A 15,959-nucleotide genomic window follows, 5' to 3' on the forward strand; every position below is an offset into this window, starting at 1 on the left:
ATATTGGCACAGTCCAAATGTCAAGTGGAAAGTCAGATATTTTCATCAACCTCAGCACTCTATATAGTGCCTCTATATAGCGCCGCAGTTCTTCTCGGAGACTGGCTGTTTTCTGTCCTTGTAGCATGACCAGGGCTGCAACGGAAGTGCCATTGGCAGAACTGGCTGCTAAAATCTCCTGGACTAGGTGCTAAAAGTGCCTCTAGCGAGCTTTACTCTCCATCGCAGTTGCCTCCGTCCCAGCAACCAGCTTGCCCGCGCTTGGCCGTTAAGCATCTTCTCTTCTTGCTTCTGCTACACCTCCTCAGGCAGAGCCCCGTAAATCCTCGACTCCATTCGAGAGACACCAGTTTCTGCCAGCCTCCTCTTCTTGACCCTTACCGCAGCATATGCTTGGTGTGACTATAACTTTCCATGTGTAAAATGTGGTTAGCTGGGAAGAAAAATGCAAAAATATAGAACGCTAGATTTTACTACTTCTCTCATTCGTTTGTTCGCTTATTGCTACTCTTCTGAAAGCGCACCGTGGATTATGTTGCTTATCAAGTTTTCTATGGCAGTCATCACGCTGTCTTGCGGAGAGCAGTGGAGTCATTAAACGCTCCGCAGAAAGGAAATATAGCGTTTCCCATAGTAGAGATGGAAGAGCTAAGGCACGGGGAAAGAAGGGGACTTGCTCAAGGAATAGGTGACAGAAGAGTGGGTGGGGAAATCCCACCTGTCAAAGAAGGAATTAATCCGGACTGCAGAAACCATGTAAGATGACTCAGTTGCAGATGATAAAAAGGTTGGAAGGTGAGTGAAAGCTGGCCTGGAATATGGGTGGATGCAAGAGAGGGAGAGGAACTGTATTTTCTGAAATGACTCACAAGAAAATACCTGTGCAAAGGTAGCCGAAAGGGAAACCTGCGTAGGGCAAGGATGTATCTGTCAGAGGAGCCAGAGACTGTGAATTGTGAGGTCTTCTCCACATGGCTCCAGTGCACTGCTGGGTTTAGGTGCTCAGGACATCAGAAGGAATTTGACTGTTCATAAGAGCTTCGTAAAGTCAATCTGCACTGGATCAGGTCTGTAATTCGTCTCGGTTAGTATTTCACCCTTCAGAAGTAGCAAATAATTCATGAGAAGAAGTTTGACCGCTCAACTCCATTCAGCCGCCGGAACACACTTCTGTCTGTGGATCACCTGATGTTCGTCCCCGGTCTTTACCTAAAATGCACATTGGCGTCACTAGTGTAAAAACTGCATGCAAAACCAAGAAGAAGGTGTGTCTCAGTGACAGGAAGAACCTGCCCCCTTGCCGGTGACTCATTAAGCCACTGTTATTTCTCTGGGATCAGGATTTTGTGGTGCTCATAGTAAAGAAATGTTGTATCGTATGAGAAAACTGCAGGCCTGTATCATCCGATATCCGAGGAGGTTAATCTGTCCCTTCCTTTAACTGCAGCTGGCTGCTCCTGCGCAGTGACTGCATAGGGATGAGCAAAGCTGAGAGGAAATGGATGCAGCTTGTTTTTCTTGAGGACATTTCAGAGAGCTCCTATTTCTACCTGGGCTACAGCTTGGGAGAAGAGAGAGTTTCACAGTGTCTTTTCTGGTCATTGCCTGAATCCCAGAGCGCAAAGAGGAAGGGCAGAGTAATAATCCTCAAAAGTCGGTTCTTCTGAATTTGGGAAGCAACTCTAGCTCATTTCCAGGTTGAGTTTCGGAGGAGAGGTTGTACAGTTGCCTCTAAACACTTTCCTTGTCAACCTTGCAATAGATCTAAACCGGGCTATTTTGGGCCTTCGGGGGTAGGCACGTGTGTTTCTGGAACTCATATTTGCACACCTTTTAGTTAAACGTCTTGGTTTTGCAATTTGCAGACTTGCAAACTGCAAAGCTGCCGCTGTCACTTGCCTTCTGCTCAAAATGAAGAGGAGGAACACTTGCCCCCTCGTCTTCATGACGCTGCTTGGAGGACAAGCCAAGCAGGTCCCCGAGCACTCGTGCTTACTGGCCTGTCTGCGCTGGGCCTGGCACCTCTTGGTGACCACTGCCCAGGCCGTGGATTGAAACATGCTCTCTTAAATAAATACACGTAACGCAGGATTTCTACTTGACATGAAGCAACCACCCTTCCCGCTACTCGCAGCGTTCGCACAGAGGCATTTACTGATTTTCTTAACAAAAATAACCCTCCTCTCCTGCAGTCAGCTTTAATCACAAAATTCCCTCCAGAGGGAGGAGGGATAAACCTCTAGAAATAAAGACCCTTGATGTAGCTAGTCCAATAAAATGTAGGGAAAATGCTGTTCTAAAGGGTGGAATATTTCAAAGCAATCAGATGTATCGAGAACATGAGGTCTTTGAAGCCGCCAAGGGAGCTAGCTGGCTTCGGCGTTTAGATACCTGAGCATCCCTCTTTGAAACCTGGTTTTGGGAGAAATCAAGGCTCCACAAAGATAAACTTTTTGATTTGCAGGGGAAAGAGGCACTGGCACAACATAAAGATTTTGAGACCTAAATGAAGGAAGTTGCATATTTAATTAGCTTTATCGCTTCAGCACGCCAAAAAAGTCTTGAAGGATGTTAGAAATGTCCCTGTGCGTTCGCCATGCCTTACTAAACTACTACCGAGCTAACTGCAAGTCCGTTCCCGAAATCAAATGTTTCAATGCAGTTTAATTCCTTTAGCCCTTCAAGCAACATAAAGGAAAGGAGGCAAGGCGCTTTTTATCTCCAGGAATTGCTAGCAGTGCTCTGACATCGGTTTACAAGAAAGCACGCAGTTAAAATAAAGTTTCGGCACGAGCGTGATGAAATTCTGCATGTTGCCACGGCTGCGCTGCCTCCCCTTCAGCTGTAAGTTTTTAAATCCCACCCTGCAGCAGTTCGTTCCTGGGAAGAAGTGAAAGCGGGTGAATGAAAATGCCCTTTTCCTGGTAGTTTTACGTTATGGAACACAGTTTACGAGTGGAGTCGCCTAGGGGTAGAGAAAAAAAACGCCTTCCGTAGTTCAACATTTTACTGACTATCACAGAGAGGTGATGTTCGAAGTGATGTTCAGAAGAACAAAACAACGCATTAAGCATCGAAGAACATCGCGCTTCTTTGCCAAAGACAAAGGTTTTTCTTTGGCACCCAGAATTTCTGCTTAAAATAATCATGTTATCAGTCCCTCCTGACAGGGCGAATTTAGGTGATGCACCAACGAGGAGGGAAGGGATCACAGCCCGCTTTAGGGGGCCCCAAAGAGAGGTGGCCCCAACGTGCAGTCATGGAAGCGTCCGCATGGAGAGAGCCCTACAACGCCGGGGCTTCCCACCGCTCCGTAGCAGCATATTTGCAAGAGCTTAATGGTACCCACCTTCGGGATGTGCTGCCACAATCCTATTAAGTAATTAATTTTTTACCTCCTCTTACCAGGCACAGTCACGTAGATGCAAACCCAGCGCAGGGACCAGATTTGCTGCTCGGCCCTGCAAAGGAGGAAGGAATAATGCAAACGCGGTGCAAAAAGAAGGAAGAGCTGACAGCTTGGCCGTAAGCAAACGCTTACACACGGCACGTGGGCTCTGCATCCTGGGAAATTTTGATCCGCTTTGTGGGCCTTTTGTTGTTTCTTTTCAAACTTTCTACCCGACGGTATGTAAAGGAATATATATTCTAGCGCCCGACCTCCTTCGAGTACCGATTGGTTTTATAGGAAGTGGGAGGTTTTCAGCAACGTGTAAGAACGCAGCAGCTAAAAAGCGTTAAAATAGTTCCCACCTGCGACGCACGTTAACGCAGAGGGAGCCTGAGCGAGCACTGTGCAAATAGCTGCGCTGCCTCCAAGTGGGCTGGAAATTATGTCTTGACTTTCTTCTGTAAATGAAAAAATGTGCTATTGTTAAGCATATGTTTTTGGATCTTTCCCAGTTTCCATTTTCCCCGTTGGGAAACAGGAGAATAAACTCCACCATTTTCAGTAATGTCTTCAGGTGTTTTCTGGCACCTGAATCCTCCCTATGGCCCTCCCGCCATGTATTTTTGGAAGGTGGTCTTTGAGATTTGGGAAGGGGTTGGTCAAAACTCTCTTACACTATCGTGGGTAATTTTAAAGAAATATTTTTGACCTCTTAGAATGAGAGGCATTTCTGATTTAACTCTAAAATCTGAAGAGAACTACTAATTTGAAGACTTCCAAATTTCTCCCCCTGCATAAATGCAGGTTCCTGGGAGATACTGAGCAGCAGCTCTTTAACGGCACGGAGCAACATTTTGGAAGAGTTTAAGTCTCTTAATAATACTGTGGCGAGGAGCAGCTGGTTGGACGCATACGACAATCAGAAGCTTGCCAAAAGCCTCACTGAGGCGTATTTAGTATTCTTAATTCTTGCGATCACGTCAAGCTATTCAGCTTTTAGGGTGTTGAACGGCTCTCCTGATGATGGCCTGTCTCTCAATGACATTTGACAAGCGCAGCATTAGCTTCTCGGGCAGCGAGGAGAAGGTGCCGTAGGTGTGACGAGGCAGCACGAAGACGTTGCTGCAGTGTCGCTTGTTGGCAGCCGGGTGACTGCAGTTGGAAACATAAAAGCCTCAGGACCAAGAAGAGTTGCAAGCTGAGAGCATCGGGGTGGGCTGCGGCTCTCTCTCACGCTCCCTGACGCCAGCGCTTGGCCTGTCGCACCACCGAGAGAGTCCCTGATTGCAATGGCTGTTTCTGCAGTCATTCAGCTCTTTACTGCTGAATCCGAGGAAGCTGCCTGCAAATCTTCTGGAACTGCATAATTTGCTGTAATTGTGTTTTTACTTATACTGGATGCCCATACAATGACAGCAGGCCTTTGAGCAAGACCATCAAGAGATTAAAATGAGACATAACCTTGGCAGCTTCTAGAGCGCAAACGGAGTCTATGCGCAATTGAGATGATGAGGGAGAAACATAATTGTGTTTGTAGCAGGAAAATGCTAAGGGGCAAGGAGCAATTTTGAAGGCTGAGCAAACCGTACCAGAAATGTATACACCCTCTTGATCCAGCCAGGACTGAATCTTTTTTTCCTTTTGGTTACCCAGTCTCTTTCGGATAAAAATTCCAACTCAGTATGAGGAAAGACATTTTTGCCAGGAGGGTGGGGAAGTACTGGCCTAAGTCGCCCAGACAGGCTGTGAAACCTTCATCCTTGGAGATATACAAAACTCAGCTGAACACAGCCCCGAGCAGCCTGCTCCAACTGGACCTCCTCTGACTAGGAGGTTGGAGTAGATGATCTCTGGAGGTCCCTTCCAACCTACATCTGTCCGTGCCAACAGTAAAGTTTTTTTTTTTTTATTTGCATGTCAAATACTAGTAGATGTAGATTTGTACAATGTTTAGTGACATTACATGTAACATTTTTAAGGGTTTCAGTAAGATCTCTCTGTATATTATCTTTATTGTAGTCTTAAAGTAAGAGAAAATACTGCTCTAGTGGTTCAGTATTAGCTAGGTAAGTAGACAGACAGACAGGTACATGAAAACCTTCATGTGAGTAGCTGCACGGACAGCCATGGCCTGAGGCACAGTAGCTCGAGCAGTATTAGCTACTCAGATCTGAGCCCCCAGTTAAATCCCGAAACAGGGACCTGGCAGGAGATGATATTAATTTGTTTAGGGGGAATGTCGTTATATCACACATAGCAAACACGTGGATTGTGTTCAGGAGAAGGCAGCGGGATCCCGCAGGGCACCACAAGTGATGGGTACCTGCAGCTTGTGAATCACTTCGCTATGAAGCCGTGGAAGGTGACACCATCCAGCGCGGCCACCCAGCCCAGGACAGGAGGATGAGAAGAAGGGTGTATTCCTCACTCAAATCCATGTGAGACATTTTTGGGGGTCGTTAAAATACAATTACAGAGATTGGACTTTGGCTGTGATACGTGGGCTAGCCTTTCCACACATGCAAACCAGGGTAAAGTTGTTGAACCTTGGTCCTTGGAGGTGTCATTGGGTTTTGGCGCCATGAGATTCAGAGGCTGTTCGGTCTTCTGCAAAGGCCGACTCCTAGATTTAACTGAAAAGGTACATGATTTTTTTAAAAATATATATCCTCATGTTTACATTCCTACTAAGCCTAAAGTCAAACTCCTCCTATCCTAGTGACAGCTCAGATGTGAGTGAAGGGCCAAATGAAAATTACGCTGAGATTTCACTTGACAAGGCCACTTCAGACAACAGAAATGTTAAACAAATAGCCTTACACAATGGGAAATGGTGAACTTCTGCTGAACCTTGTTGATGGCTCCGTGCCAAAGGAAAGTTTGAAGCTACTCTCATGTTCTGCTCTGGAAATCTTTCTGGTTTTAATGTCTGGCACTTGTATACCATTTTAAATGGAAAATGAAAAGTACTTCATTATCTTTCTGGGATATGACAGCTGATAGAAACTAAAATGTCTGCCCAGGGCGCCTGTGCTTCATGGCCTGAATATCCTGCGTATCGGTTAATTACTCAGACAGTATAAACATATGCCATTTTAAGCCACAGATGAAAAATAGGTGAGACCAGATGATTCTGCAACATAACAGTGGCATCAAAGAAAATGGAAACGTTCAGGTATATCAATCCGGATAAGTGTTTCGCATTTGGACCGCAATCTGCAGCTGCAGTAACAGCAGTCACGGATAGCTGGTCTGGTCCATGGTCTGGATAGCTTCTCAGATTTATCTGCTTGGTTAGCCAATGAAAGGCAACGTTTGTGGGTAGAGGCAGTGTCTTTTATTAGGGGAGACATAGTCAGAAGAAGCTGGCAGGCTTTCAGGCCCCCAAGTCCTTCAAATTTTAAAATAGAACTGTAATTTCTCTACCTAATATCAATCGAATCCTGGCTAGACACGCGAACTCTGCATGTCAGGAAAGGGCTCTAGCATCCAGCCACCTTGGCTTTACCTTCCAATAGTCCAGAAAAAAAATTGGTGCCATCACAGAAAAGCTGCAGTCTAATGCTCTTAAATATTCTAGTCATTACTATCTGCATTAATTACAAAGAAAAAGAAATCGCTCAGAGAGGTCTGACCTCATAAAGTAAAATTAACTATTCAGGATGGAAAGTTGCCATCCTGATACTCCGATGACACCAATTAAGGCTGCAGAAAATGCAGCTCACTGTTTGAGGCGAAAGAAAGACAGAGCCCTGGCCAAGTTGTTTTAAGGCATGTGCTGGTCATTCATTAGCCTTTCAACTCGAGATAGGTCTGACCTTCAAATCTGAGGTTCAAATGCAAGTGTCCTGAGAGCCTGGAAGATGCTAAGGTACAGCAGTCGGGTCCCCCCCCAGCCACGATTTTGAGTAAGACCCTTTCGTACTCCTGGTGGAAGAGGGAGAGGGACAGGGATCCTGCTGGGATAGGATCTGCTGGTCGTGATAGTCAAGTGCCAGTACAAATCCTTGTACGTGAAATGTCTTTGAAATCCCAAGGGGTTGTAATGTACATCTTACAGACATGTCGATTACACTAAACGGGACTGACCACTGAATTTGCCTACCGAGGAGACACTAGTTCAAACCCCACCAGGAAAGAGCAGGGTGAGCAGAAGGAGCAGCTGTCAGTCCTGCTCATCCAATCTTCCTTTGCAGAGATGATTCGACTCTTGAGGTCGTAAAAATAAATCGCAAAAAAATCGCTGTAAAAATAAATCACACAGCAACTCAGCCTTTCACATGGGCCAGACTGCACCAAGTGGCAAGTATCTTAATACAAAATATGCCCGAATCTACAGGCTTCTCGAAGATAATTGTCCACCTCCCATACTTCAGCTGACACCAACTGAACTCTCTTCAGTGCTGTGACATGCTCGGGGCTGTTTTCAGGAACAAATTATAAACACTTCTAGCTACAGGCTAAATATGACTTGGTTTGCCAAGGGCAGTCTCTCCCCTTGGTTTGCCAAGCGCCGCTGAGTGTGAGAACGTATTTATGCTGAAATAGGAAGACCAACGAACAACTTGCCCAGCTTGTCATCCCTTTTCTCCACGAAAATACTAATCCATGACGCAAAAATACCGCAGGAACCAAGCGAAACACTATTTTTCCATGTGAGAGCCCTTTATTCAAGTGCTGTCCTACTCTGATTAAGTAGCACGGGCTCTTCTATTCCCTGGTCTGGCTGCCATTTACGGTACCGAACGTGCTCTGCTAAAAGTAAAAAGCTGTGACGCAGTTTTCTCACTGCTAGCTTTAAAAGCCTAATTAACTTACTGCGTCTTGGGCACCCTCTCCATTAGAAAGATGGTATCTGCCAGATCAGTCCTTCCTGCTCCATCCCATTAGCTTCAGCACCATTGAGAAGGTTCAGGATAGGAGAAAATCCACTTTGAGGTCTCTCAGCTGCCTAGCGCTGCTTAGTGTGCTGGGACACCGACAGAAAGCAGTAAAAGTCTGTTTTTGTCTCTTTAAGCAGCAAACACAACCATAAGTTCACGTGGATCACATCTGCCGAATGAGAAGGTGGCCTTCAGTAGTGGAGCTGCACTTGCTGACGCTGACAGCCAGGAGCAGAGCGTGGCCCTTCCTCGCACTGAGGTTGCGGCAGTGCCAAAAACGGAACAGATTGTGCCTGAGACCAAAGCACCTGGATCATCAGGTGCGACTGGAGTTGTGGCAGGGATATGGGATTCCTCCCTCATGTCACCTGTGGTCCCTGCAGCAATCGTCTGTCTCTTCTTTCAGCGCGGGCTGTCACATGGGCAGAAGACAGCCCGCGCTTTGGTTCCTCAGAGTTTCACGCCCAGGGTTTTGCTGGTCAGCACATCCATGGCAGCCTGTGTCTGCTGGAGACAACAGGTAGGAGGTAAGTTCTCCCTCCCTTTCCTTCTACAGGGGCATTAATAAAGTCACTTTTCTTTGCACGCTCCTCAATTTTTATGAAATTCAGTGGAGTTTAATTTTTAAGATCTCCATCCTCTGCTAGTTTTGGTTAAAGTTGTGCAGTGGTGCAAAAGGTGTTGCAGGAGGACTGGCAGATGGTCTGATTGCGTTGGCCTTGTTTCTGTAGGAAACCGCATTAAAAGATTTCTCCTCACCTGTACTTGGAAGCTGCCAGTTTGAAAATGTGCCAGAGTCTGTCTGACAGAAGTTTGTCTTCTCTGTGCAATTACTTTCCCATGGATCCTAAAGGTGAGCTGTAAGGCCATTGATCTCACTGCAAACAACGTATTAGCAGCAGTTGCAGGAAACCTCCGTGGAGACAAAGTGTTCGGGAGCGACACGTGCTGTACGTTCGTTGCCTTGATCTGGTACCGACAGATCCCTAAATGAAAAGGAGCGGCCAAAAGTTAGCCGCAGGCAGCTTGACCCCTTTCGACTGGGAGCTCTGAAAAAGTCAGCCGCTCAGAAGTTAGAAAAGGCCATTTCGGGTGACATATCACAGCCTGAATTTAGCTCCCTTGCGAGCGCCTCTGGTTTTCAAACAGAGCCCTGCCCTTAGTCTTTAGCCAGATCACTTAATGCCTAGTCAACATGAGTCAACAGGGTAGCTTGTTTCCTCCTCATTATTCAGGGTCAGATCTGGGGGCAAAGCCATTTATTTTTAAACCAGATCGGTTCCACGAATGAGCTGACAGCTCATCCCCGCAAAGAATTGTCCTGGCACAGTTTGAGAATAAGAAACTGTGGCACAGAGGAAGGACTTGAATAGCTGGTCGCAGCGGGATTTGGGAACTTCAGCGACTTCTGCAGCTGAAGCCAAACTCTTGTCAAAGCCCACATTAACCGCACATTCCTGAGGTATGTCTCCTCCGGGAAAAAAATGTGTGTGAACATGTAATCAATGGCTGAGAGAGCTGATCTAAGTTGAATAAGAAACTTGAATTCTGCCACTTCTTAATGTATGAGTGCTGGAATTTGCAAATCTAACACCACCAGTTTAGCATTGAGGTTTGTAGCTATTCAGGCTTTTAAAAGGTAGCTGAGCTCCCTGCCCTACCGCAAAATCCCACCACGTGCGTGTGAGAACCCACCTGGACCACGGAGAAGGCTGAAATCTTTCAGCACCCTGCCCAGACCTTTGTCGCTTGAGCTCATGGCGTGGCTGGTGGCAACTGTTGTCAAGCAGCTCTTGGAGGAGATTGATGGGACATAGCAGAGCAAGGTGCCACGTCCTGCCCCTGGGGAGGAATCGCTCCTGCACGCCGTGGAGCCTGTGGATCAGCTGTCCTCCGCTGCCCGCAAATAGCTGGGAAACCTTTCCAGCGCGTGCTAGCCCTGCTTCCTCGCCCACCTCCTTTTACATCTACTCCCTTGCCCTTCTCCTTACTCCACTGCTCCCCAGGGGCCGAGAGTCCCCGTAGCTTTGCCTGACCTCCGCTGCTCCCAGCCCTCTGGCTCTGTCTTCCCTTCTTCCTTCCCTAGCTCGCAGCCCCTAGACTGTTCCAGCTCACCTTTTCCCACAATTTCCCTCTTCCAGCATCGTTATCTTCCTTCAGCCCTCGCAGATGCCCCTTTTTGTCCCCTGTGTGTCCGGGTTGGACGCCTTCCCTGGCCGCCCAAGGGGGAAAAAACCCCAAGTGTCTCTACTGAGCATGTGCAAATTGCAATTTTTCAAAGGCTCATAACTTGGCCAAATTTGGGCAGTTTTTCCAAACGATGCCGATGGGAGGCAAACGCTCAGCACGGAAAATCTCGACCTGAGCCGTTTGCGTCCGGCACCGCTCAAAGCGAGCGAGGACGGCCTTGTGACCCAGGTGGTAGGCCCTAGCGCTTCCCGCACAGCCAGGTTCCCGTAGACGGGAAGTCTCGGCCAGCAGAGCAGCCCGGTCATTTCACGAGGGCAGACGGAGACCTGATGCGACCGGCGGGACGCATGAGCCCTTCAGGCCAGGCAGGGGACGAGCAGGGGGACCGCGGCACGGTTGCCACCTGCCCTGTGTCCCCGCCGGCAACGCTGTCCACTCCAGCCCCCTGGGTTGGCGCCATTATTTCAAGGTATTTGCGTTGGCATAACATTATTGCGATGCAGAAGGGACTTCGATGCCCGGCTTCTGTTCAAGGGGTGCCGGGCTCGGGCGAGACCACAACTTTCATTTCGGTTTAGTCGGGACCGAGGCCAAATTCGTGGTACTTTAAGCCACCGTTCCCCACCATCCTCCGGTATGTCTCGACTTTCGATTTTATCCTCCCCCGGTTCTCCCTTGTCAGAACAAGCCTTGACAAAATGGTTGCCACGGATTTCCTTATGCCATGCTGTAAACCTGGCTACTACTAGACACGGAAGACCACGTGCAGAAAAACCCGAAAAGAAAAGCAAAAACCGCTTCACAAGTCATACCCTGGGCTTTCCTTCTTCGCTGGTTTTTGAGGCTTCAAGTCTCTTTTCGGGAAGGCAAAATTCCATGCGCCAAAATCATCGTTTATGAGTTTCCCAGCTTGGCTGGAAAAGGCTGCGCTCGAAACACGGCACTCTGGTCTGCGGGGCCGTCCTGGTGAGCGGTAATAATAAAAGTAAATGGTGGGAGAGCGCAGGAGAAGTAGATGGGAGCGTTGAGCTGAGCGGGAGGGGGCCGGGCCAGGGAAAAACCATCTTCTGTGGGAAGCAGCTGGCTTGGCTTTCATCTCGGCTTCCTAAATTCTGCGTCCCGGCCGCGCTTCTACGTTTACTGTCCGTAAAGCGGGGGCAGCAGTCCCGTTGGCTTTCCCCTCCCTAACAGCTTTGGCCACAAAACTTTCCGTAGGCAGAAGCGATTCCTGCCAAATTCCCGCCGAGCAGCCTCAAAGCCCGTCGCCTCCGCCGCGGCCCCGCGGGGAAACGGCGTCTCGCCCGCGGCCGGAGCTGCTGCTTCTGCAGCCCGGCGTCGGTTCAGCCCAGGAGAAGAAGGAGATACAGGGAAAGAAGGAATATTTATCGCCCCTGCTCCTCCGGGAGCTTGCGAGCCCTCAGTGCTGTTTGCAGGCTGCCGAAGCCCGGCAAGACGCGGCGACGGGCTTCCCGGGGTTTTCTGCTTGCTCTTTTATTAAATAATAAAGCTGCTAATAGTGTCGTAGGCCTTCGGGCTTGTTTGACTCTTGGGGGTTATCGGTGCCTCACAGGGCGCAAATACCGTCTCCGGGAGCAGCTCCACGTGTGTAGGGGTATATGAGAAAACCGAGGCTGGTTTGTCCTCCAGCTCTAGAATTAATTGAACCGGCCGTCCAGATTTCAGAGGAAACACGGTCTGTTTGCTAACGGTTTCACCGTCAGCTCTTCTAGCGTTCAGGCTGCTTGAGTAGGTCTAAACAAACCGTGCACTTGGAGAGACCCAAATCGCCCCTTGCAGAGCATTGGTTGTGGGGTCACATCTGGGTCGGTGTTTTTGCTGTTCTGATGGTTTCCGGGGATGAAAGAAGTCCTTAGCTGGCCCGAACGCCTGGGACTTAACGCCTAAGTGACGCTGCCTTCCGCAACCAGCACGGCTGCCTTTTTCCCGATGGGCGATCCCAGCACGGGAAAAACCCACCCGGACGCCCCGCGGGAGCAGCAAGAACCAGCCCGAGAACGGCCATCTCCAAGCCTCCACCCTCCGGGAGCCCTTCGGGAGCCGGGGGCGCACGGAGGAGTTTGGTGGCGACGCCTCTGCCCGGCGGCGGAGGAAGTCCCTGCCCTTCCGAAGGCCGAAGCCCGGCCGCCCTTCGGCGGCGTTGTTTTCGCTGGCGGGGGGCCGTTAGCGCCTGTGGTTGCGGGGCCGGCGTTACCTCGGCTTTTAGCCCTCCCGCCCGCCCGCCTTGCTTGACGGCGGCGCGGACTTGCCTACCGCAACCCCAGCTCTGCGCTGGCACGGGGCACAGCGGTGCGGGGCGGGGAGAGGAAAGAGGGCGAAAGGGAGCCGGCAGCCCAGGAAACGTTTGATTTAACGCACTTTAACCGGTTTCTGCCCAGGCCCCGGCTAGCGTCAGCCCTGCTAGAGCGAAGGACAGCCAAAACGAAAGCGTGCGAGAGCGGGGACGCCCAAACGGCGCCGAGCGCCTGTTTTCCTTTCGGCACAAGCGCGGCTCCCGTCATCGCTAATAATAGCGGTTGCGCCTGGGACGGGAGGCCGGCGCGGAGCCCGCGGCGGGCCAACGGCTCGAATTGCAGCTCGCCTACGTAGCGAGAGCGGCCTCTTAGAGGGGTTAAAAATCTGGGCGAGTGGCAAACTCCGTTTTCTCGGGGAGCCTCTGAGTCACTCCCGGATTTCATGTCTCTGGTCCCCAGGGCTTCTGGAAACAAGTGGTGCGTGTTTTTCTCCCGAGGTTTTGAGCTCGCCTATGCCAGGAAGTGACAGGAAAGACTGAACGCGCTATTTTTAATTCCCCCCCCCCCGCCCCCCCGCAATCCCAGGAGAGGCTCTGTCCGCGACAGGGACATGATTCAGGACATGAGGGGAATATTGTTTTCTGGCCGGCTCAGGGCGGCGTGTCGGAGCGCCACGCGGCGCCAGCAGCGTGATGGCGACGGCTTGCGCTCCCAGGCCAGGTTCCTCCAGCGCCGCTTGTGATTCTGACCTTCTGTTCTGCTTCGAGGGCAAAAGGCCCTATTTTTTCCTTTCTGCTCATTTTAAAGGGATAAATATAGCCAGTAAAGTGACCTCCTCCTCCCATGGAAATCTGCATGCTTCAAGTTGAGAATGGGAAATTCAGCAGCGGCTCTTGCTTATTTATAGGCTGGCTATTGTTTTGCTTCGCACGAGGTTGTGTTGTGTGACTCTAAATATAGCTAATTAGCCCAAGGTCAGCTACCTTTGGAGAACAATGACAGAAGTTTTTATCTTGTTTAAAAACTGTTTTCATCCTTACCAGTGGCAAATAAAGACTGTTCGGTGTTCAAAAGTGACTGAATAAAGTCAAGAGCTGGGTTTCCCAAATACATGTTTTTGTTTAAAAACAAGCCTAGGCCGCATGGAAAGTTTCTGAGAACCTGCTCTTTCGCAAGGCTTAAGGGGGGCAGAAGATGGAAACCAAGCCGGACTGCGTGGGTCCCTGCTGCAATGTTTCTTATTTGCCTTTTACAGGGAGCATGAGCACATGTCTTGTTTATTATTAATTAATTGCCCAACTGACGTGGGTATATATTTAGTTTCTCAGACCGCCTTTCTTCAGACGATAGGAAATAATGCCTGTTCCTTCCCATGGCCGTGCAGAGCACCCAGCCCAGGCTGGCTCTGGGCAGGCCTTGGAGGGGCTGTGGTAGGACACATCCTACGGCGAAAGACGGTGGCCCCAGCTGCGCTCTCGTCAGCCAGGACACAAGCCGTGGGCAAGGAGAAGAGGTGGTAAGCCACGAGTGTGGAGCAGAAGGAAGAGTTTTCCTATAGTGGTGGCTCTGAGGAGGTGGCACCTGCATGACCATTACTGACCCAAACCAGGTTGTGATATAAAATCGGCTTTCAAAAAACTGAAAGCCTTCCTAGAGATGTCCAAAGCTTTTTATTTTCTCTGTGGCGACCACAGAACTAACAGGAGATGCTCTTGCTAGTCCCCAGGAGGTTATTACAGCGAATACTGGTGGCCGTGACAGCAACCTTGAGGTAGCTCAGTGACTCTGAAGCAGCCGTCCTGGTGCTCCCATATTTGGCTCTAGTCCTCTTTGATTTCTGCCTCCTGCCATGCACGCCCCCAGCCTTACGTAGAGGAGAATGGACAGAAATGGTTGGCGCATTAGTTTGTGAAAAAGATACTGAAAATTAAACTATAAACGAGGCTGCTGTTTAGGAGGGCCTGCGCCCTCCCTGTGGTCAAGTAAAACAGTGGAGCGTGCTTGCAGGGCCTATCTGGAGAGTCAAGCTTTTTCCCCAAATCTCAGTCAAAAACGCTGTGAAAAGCATGTCTGCATACAGCTGAGAGGTGTTGGCACCTCCTCTGAAGTAAGTCACAGTGAGGTCGTCAAGAGCAGAAGAATGAAACCGAAGGAGTGAAGATCACCAAATCACAGAGCTGCCGAGGTGGGAAGGCACCTCTGGAGGTCACCCGGTCCAACCTCTGCTCAAGCAGGGTCACCCAGAGCAGGTTGCCCAGGACCGTGTGCAGCTGGGATTTGAATATCTGCAAGGATGGAGCCTCCACAACCTCTCTGGGCAGCCTGTTCCCACATTCGACCACCCTCACAGTAAAAACACCTTTTTCCTTCTGTTCAGGTGCAATTTCCCATGTTTCAGTTTACGCCCATTTGCCTCTTGTCCTGTCAGTGGGCACCATGGAGAAGCATGTGGCCCTGTCCTCACTCCCTTCCTTCAGGTATTTTTAGGCAGGATAGGGACAGCTCAAGCACCCTCTCTGAAGCGCAAGCTGAAGTTCAGGTGCGAGGAGGTGTAATGGATGTGTGTGACAAATGATGCCACTGAGTTTTACCCAGGCCTGGTGGTGATATTCTTGATTTGGAGCTTGCAAAACAGTCCTGGCCTCTGACAACACTCTTTCCCATAGGGGAAAGTCCAAATTAACTTGCATTCCTGCTAATCCATCTTGTCAGGGGAAAACAAACAGCAATTTAGTGTTCACATCAGGCCAGACTTCCTCTTCATCTGTTCTTTATTGAGTTTGTCTTTTGCAATAGTTTTATTATTTTTGTTTTCTAAAATGGGAACAGTAACTACCCTTTAGTTGCGCTGAAGTGCAGAGCTTTTGCTTTTAGTACACAATTACTGCTAGTTCATGTTAGCTAAAAGCTAGCTTTGCTACTGAAAGGCTGTGTACTGCCCCTCTGGGTAACTCCTGCTAATGACGGAGAAGGCTTCTCAGCCTGCTTTGCCTGGAGCAGGACCTTGAAGCTGCTGTTGTCAGAGCACAGGGTGACAGCCCAAAGTTTTGCACTTAATTTGTGACTCCACCAGACCCCAAGCATATCAGAGGGAAGTGTGAAGAGTGTTTGCCAGATCATCTGAAATAATTACATTTGCAAGTCAAGATCTGCTCCTTTTTACCTTGGAAAAAGCAAGAGCAGTTTTCCCTGGCTGGATTTACCCCAAAGTAACAGAAAATAACTAAGCATGGAGCGTGATCT

This window comes from Struthio camelus, chromosome 8 (assembly GCF_040807025.1).
Source record: "Struthio camelus isolate bStrCam1 chromosome 8, bStrCam1.hap1, whole genome shotgun sequence".
NCBI lineage: Eukaryota > Metazoa > Chordata > Aves > Struthioniformes > Struthionidae > Struthio > Struthio camelus.